Source organism: Corvus brachyrhynchos, unplaced genomic scaffold (genome assembly GCF_000691975.1).
Source record: "Corvus brachyrhynchos isolate BGI_N302 unplaced genomic scaffold, ASM69197v1 scaffold133, whole genome shotgun sequence".
In the NCBI taxonomy this organism is placed as follows: domain Eukaryota; kingdom Metazoa; phylum Chordata; class Aves; order Passeriformes; family Corvidae; genus Corvus; species Corvus brachyrhynchos.
The window spans coordinates 482,660-488,992 of NW_008237249.1; the positions used below are offsets into that span (position 1 = coordinate 482,660).

A 6,333-nucleotide genomic window follows, 5' to 3' on the forward strand; every position below is an offset into this window, starting at 1 on the left:
TAATGGGATGGCAAAATGCTTAACCTGCACAGAGAACTTGCAAAATTAGATCTCTCCTGGGTCGTTAGGCCAGACACTTGTGCAGCCAGAAAAGCTACGGAAATGGCTTGCAGCGTAAAAGATGATACTCTTAACTACCTGCTATAGCTGGTACCCCTGTAGTACATTATAATTTGATTTACTGCTGATTTTCTATCCTACGGTTGTTGGCAGCTACCATACAGACCCCTTGGTTTAATGCTTATTTGCATGCTTAATTACTCTATAATAGTGCAATAATTACCATGTAGCTACAGAGGAATTACATGGTTGTCTGTACTCTGTAAACCAGTGTCAACCTCCTCTGCAAACAAATAATTATGCAGCTAACATACCTGTTTAGCTTCCCCAGGAATTAGCAGAGGAACAGGAGAAATGTGAAAGGTGCAGTTGCTGGGGTTTTTAATTAATTATTTATGATTTTTATAGGTAAAATTCTTCGGTTGCCTGATTTTATTTCCTACCGTAATGTCAGACAATACCAGCTGGAACCAGGGGAAATACTGCTACGGAATTAAGGCTGCCAAGGCTGAGCTCTATAACCATAACCAGTGCTGTTCCAGAGCCTGGTCATTCCGCAGCTGCAGGTTGTGATCAAACAAATGGAACGATTTGCAAACAACTCGCCGTGCGCGCTGGCTGCGGCTCTGCCCCCTGCAGCCCTCTCCTGGAAGCCGGAGGAAAGCCACGAGGTGGCAATGTGCACTAGGAAATAAAGCTGCCCCGCACTTCTCAGGGATCAGTCTCATTCAGCCCTGAGATGCGGCTGGATGGACACTCGGCCTCCCACAGGAGCTGCGGCGGGATTTCAAGCACCTTTTCCACTTTAAAAATGCACATTTGTTTTCCCAGGACTGAAAAAGAGAGCCGTAAGGGTGAGCATCCCCTCCTCCTCCTCCACTGTTTCGTGCTGGTGGATATCCTCAGTAAGTTTGTGTGTTTGCTTTAGGCTCAAACGCTCCCCGTGGCTTATTTGGAAAACATGCTGCCTCGTGTTTCCCCTGTCCTCCCTGGGGATCTGTTCCCCCGCAGCTGCTTTCTGTACATCCAGCGCTGCTGGTGCTCAGGGACGTGGAAGGAGCTTCTGACCCAGCCACCCCTCTCCTCCGCTTTCCCTGGCTTGTGGTGGGAGATGTTTCTGGACCATGGTGAGGGAAGGACAGCATTTCTGGGCTGCAGCAGGACCTACTGGTGTGCTGTCCAAGCAACAGCATACTGGTGATGGGACAAACTGGTTTTACCCAGTGTAAATCAAGTGGCAGGTCTGGATGATCCCCAGGGATGCTGGGAAAGAGCATCCTGCAAGATGTTTCCTCCAAAGGGTGCCGAGTTTGTTTCCTGTTGTATTGCTTTGGAGATGGCAAAAGGGGCTGAATTTAAGGGAATTCTGCGTTCTCCCAGGACTGGCATGTGCCCAGCCACGCCTGCTGCAGCTCCCAGCACAGGGGATGGGCCTGTGAGGTGCTGGGATCCTGGGGGCATCCTGGGGGGGTGACAGGGCCAGTTGGAGCAGCCCTATCCTGGCACAGGGTCCGCTGGCCACTGGCCAGCCCCTGCACCAGCCACAGCCCAAGGAGCACCCTCCACGAAACCGCTGCTGTCAGGTCTTCCAAAGCACACCTACCTCATAATGTCTCCTTCTCTGAGGGAAGGAGGATACTTGGCTCCCTGCTTTTCTTTATGAAGTCAACTCATTTATTTGCTCTTCAGAAAGGCTCTTTACAGCCCCTTCAGGACCACTGGTGTGTGGCTGTGGGATGGGAGGCTGCTCCGGGGCCGCGTGCTGTGCCAGGACAGCTCTCCAGCAGCAGGGATGTCTGCAGTGCAACACTGCAAATCCCCATCCCGGGGAGGCAGCCGCGAAATTGAGTGTGACTGGTACCCATGTTCTCCTTGCAGCCCCGCCGGAAGCATTCAGACACGCCGGGGCGGTGCAAGGGCAATGTTAATCTTCCAGCAGAACAAATGCTGTGAGTTACTGCCTGGGGGCTGTTGGTTCCCCCCTGAACGTCTCCAAACCCAGCCCGGGAGAAGCCCTGGCTGTTCTGCCTGTAGGCACCAGATGGCATCACGGCGGAGCGCTGGGAGCTGGCAACCAGCACAGGCAGGAGGAGGCTCGGCTTTGAGCTTTTCTGGGCATGGTTCCAGGCAATAATATCTTTTCCTACCAGTTGTGAAGGATCTGAACTTTGGTTCACACCAGAAGCTTAAAGAAGCAACTGTTTAAAAACTTGAATCCCTTCTCGAGTTTGCACGGTGCTTGAGGCATCCGAGTGGTCGCGGGCTGCCCGTGGGGACACGGCGTGTGAGGGGCCAGCGGTGCCCTGGACCTGCAGGGTTTGGTGTGGGGCTGCGGCTGTCCCAAATGGACTCGGAGTCGGGGTCAGTGCCTACGTCACTGTCACTCACGGCTGCAGCTTGCAAGCAGGGCTCTCGGGACATCGCAGCACGTCTTGGCCAGGAGGAGAGCAGGGGCGAACGCCTCGGAGCAGCGCTGAGCACAGCCTGGGCAGAGCTCTGGGCAGTGCTGCACAGCCTCACTGACACCTCTCCCACGCCCAGCCCTGGCCGCCTTCTGCAGGTGGTTCTGCCCTTTTGACCGCTCTGTTGTGTTTTTCAAAACGCTTTTATTTTGCTGTTTGGGCGCTTTTTTTGTGTGTGTAGATGTGCAGTTCTGAAATGCAGGGTGGTGTCTCCCAAAAAGCATTTAAGTGTGGTGGTTTTTTCCTGTGGAACAAGTCCTCCCTTTAATTTTGGCTCTCTAAAGAGTGCAGAGCCAGGATTTTCCCTGTGCGGCCCCTCAGAGGGGCAAGCAGGAGCTGCACGCTGCCGGTGCATCCCCGAGCTTTCAGCCCCTTGGTTTGAAACAATTGGTTTTTCTGTGGGTTGATAAGGGTTCCGTTCAGCACAGGAACAAACAGCAAAGCTGATGTTCTCTCACACCAGTTGTGTCCCACGGGAGGAAAGCAGGCTTCACCAGCCCAGATGATTTCCAAAGGAATCGCAGGGCTGGGTGGGGAAGTCAGAGGCGCTTTCCTGAAGAATAGAGCCCGCAGTGTCTGCACTGCAACACTGCTCCCCTTCTGTCCGTCTGTCTGTAGCTCTTTGTTATGTCAACATCTGTAGCTGTGAGTAAATAGCAGCAGGGCAGAATGCAGCTTGCGCTGCCGCAGCGCCGGCTGGGCGCGGGCCAGATGCCGGCGGGACTGTGCCGCCTCTGTCTGCGGCCCGCGGCCCCGGAGCAGTGCATGGAGAGGCAGCGCTCCCAAACCCCTTGGCCCTGATGAATGGCGTTGCTCAGTGCTCCATTGACTGGCTCCTCAGCCTGTGCAATCCAGGACAGCCTCTGCCAGCCCTGGGGAGAGGCTGCTGTGCTGGGGCTGAGCACCTGGGCCTGCGAGCACGACAGGACACAAGTACTCGTCTGGTTAATCTGTGGAAAACATTCCTGTTTTCTCTTGTCAGCCACCACCAGAAATCTCTCAGGCTATGCTGGTTCTGTTTTATAAGGATTGTAAATATTTGTAAATGTATAAATGCTCGGAACTATTAGGACAACTCAAGTTATCAAGAAGGATTTTAAAATCCTGCTCTCCCTGCCCAGTGCCACCGCCTGCTCTCAGGCAGTTCCAGCCAGGGTGGCTGCAGATCTGGTGTCGGAGTGCAGGGCCTCGGTGATTTGTGTGGAACCAGGTGGGCAGAGGGTCGGGGCTGTGAGGGGGTGCTGCTGAGAGGGGCTCTCACAGCCCCCAGAGACGCAGAGCAGGAGATTGACAGCCAGGGGCTCTCTGGCTCGGCAGCTCCCAGGGACCATCTAAATGTCACCGGCTGCAGGAGGCACACAGCCTAGGCAGCCACCTTCCCCGAGCTGTGTGCTGAGCACAGGGGAGCAGCCAGACAGTGCTGGAATCACCCCGTGGCATTTCCCTGCTCAGGGACCTGCTAATGAGCAGGTGGTCGTCTGTGTCAGTGAAACCTCAGAGCTGTTTCCAAAGGAAAAATAAGGTCACAGCTGCTTGCCCAGGAAGTATTGTTGTGAGCTGTTAGTTAGGCTGCGAGAGTAAACTTTGGAAGCTGTGCTTCATCATTCTTCTCCATTGGCTGCTGTTGTATCTGAAATCAAAGTGCTGTTCTCCCTGCAGCTGTGTCTGGCAGCCCCGGCCTCTTCCATGCAGGGGGTGCTCTCCCTGGGTCCCGCAGTGTCGGAGCTGTTTGGTTTTCCCGGCTCAGCGTCCCTCCTGCGGCAGTTCCCCTTCCAGGTGGGTTGGTGTCTCAGCATCCCAAGGCTGTCGGACCGTCCTGTTGTGCAGGCGAGGGGTGGGAGGCAGCTGACCCCACAGTTCTGAGGAACATGTTGGGTGTTGGGAAAAGGGCAGGCGGGATCCCAGGCACCTGCCCAGCGCCAGGCAGTGGTGCTGGGCATGGAGATGAAATGTCCAGGCTGAGGGCTGGAGCTCGGCTGAAACACGCTCAGGTCAAGTTTTGCCTAGACCTGTGATCAAGCGTGCCCGGGAGCCGCCTTTGAACAGAACCACAATGCCAGTGGCTGGGAAGGCTGCTCAGGGGAGCCGCTTGTTCCACACACCGAAGGGCACGTTTGCACCACAGGTCATGGAAGCTGGATCAGCTGTGCCACCGCGGATCCACGTGCCTCCTGTCCTGCCTGGCCAGGTGAGGGGCTCCGGGGTCCCGCTGCGCTGCTGTGGTGCACAGCTGGAGGAACGGGCTTGGGTAAATACGCTCGTGTTCCACTGTTTACGCAGCACTTAATTGCTTTTGACAGCGAATTAGTGTTTTCTCTGTTTTGCTGGTTCTACATGGATCTGATACACGGTACAAAAGACTGTACATGTGGGATAGGGTGTCCTTCCCTTTGTCAGGAGCCTTCACCTGTCTTTGTTCTGGTGCGCTCAGAAATGCTGCACCAGGCCCACTATAACCATTCTCTTGATTTTTTTTCCTCCTTTGGAGGTTTGACAGTAGATTTTGCTTCCATTGAGCATAAGGGGAAGACTTAAAAGCACAGAGGACCGTAAGGAATCTCATTTCACTGGAAGGTTGGGTGCCTAATTGCCCTTTGTGCCATTAAAAAAAACCTCCCCATATGTGTTTTGTTTTGTTTGTGGGCTTTTCCCTCCCCACACAGGCAAAGATCGATTGATCAATGTTTGTTACAAAGTTATGAACAAACGTCTCCGGGCTCTTTGCTGCATTGATGTTGGCGCAGTTGTGTTCTCCTTGCTAACAAAATTAGTTGCAAAGTCAGCAGGAGGTTGGGAGAACAGAGCGTGGGGTTTGTTTGCATAGCACACAGCCTAGCTGCTGCTTAAATAACAAACCCTGCCTCGCCGCGCACACATCTGACCACGGGGCTGGTTTCTGGTTTTGTCTTAGGAATTGTTGTTTGAATAAACGGTCATTTACTGCCTTACTGAGGGGAAAAACAACAGCGTAAATGTACAGTGGTGTGCTGCACACTGGGGGTTTTCAGCAGGGCCACAAAGGAGACGGTGTGCGGGAGCTGTAAACAGCCCACGGGCACACCACGTGTGGGCAGGGGCTGGCGCTGGGGTCCGGCCAGGCCCAGTGTCACAGAGATGGGGTGTGGGGTGCTCACACCTCCATGGGGCACCCAGTGTCACAGAGATGGGGTGTGGGGTGCTCACACCTCCATGGGGCACCCAGTGTCACAGAGATGGGGTGTGGGGTGCTCACACCTCCATGGGGCACCCAGTGTCACAGAGATGGGGTGTGTGAGGGCTCACACTCCATGGGGCACCCAGTGTCACAGAGATGGGGTGTGGGGTGCTCACACCTCCATGGGGCACCCAGTGTCACAGAGATGGGGTGTGGGGTGCTCACACCTCCATGGGGCACCCAGTGTCACAGAGATGGGGTGTGGGGTGCTCACACCTCCATGGGGCACCCAGTGTCACAGAGATGGGGTGTGGGGTGCTCACACCTCCACGGGCGCTGGGGTCCGGCCAGGCCCAGTGTCACAGAGATGGGGTGTGGGGTGCTCACACCTCCATGGGGCACCCAGTGTCACAGAGATGGGGTGTGGGGTGCTCACACCTCCATGGGGCACCCAGCGACACAGAGACGGGGTGTGTGAGGGGCTCACACCTCTGTGGGACCCAGTGTCACAGAGACGGGGTGTGTGAGGGGCTCACGCCTTCACGCACTGTCACGGAGATGTGCGGTGTGTGAGGGCCTCACACCTCCCCGGCTCCTCGGTCACCCCACACTTGTAGCACCAGCTGGCTGGGTGTGCTCAGGCTGGGCCCCGCCTCC

At 55.4% G+C, this 6,333-nt stretch overlaps 1 long non-coding RNA gene across 1 annotated transcript; it reads right to left on the reverse strand.

The window, feature by feature from the left end:
• Window positions 1-1,711: 1,711 nt before the first annotated feature.
• Window positions 1,712-6,316, reverse strand: LOC108445712. The gene is made up of 2 exons (XR_001860661.1): window positions 6,066-6,316; window positions 1,712-6,001 (listed from the first exon to the last, which is right to left on the reverse strand). It is a non-coding gene; the product is annotated as an uncharacterized LOC108445712 (long non-coding RNA).
• Window positions 6,317-6,333: the final 17 nt, after the last annotated feature.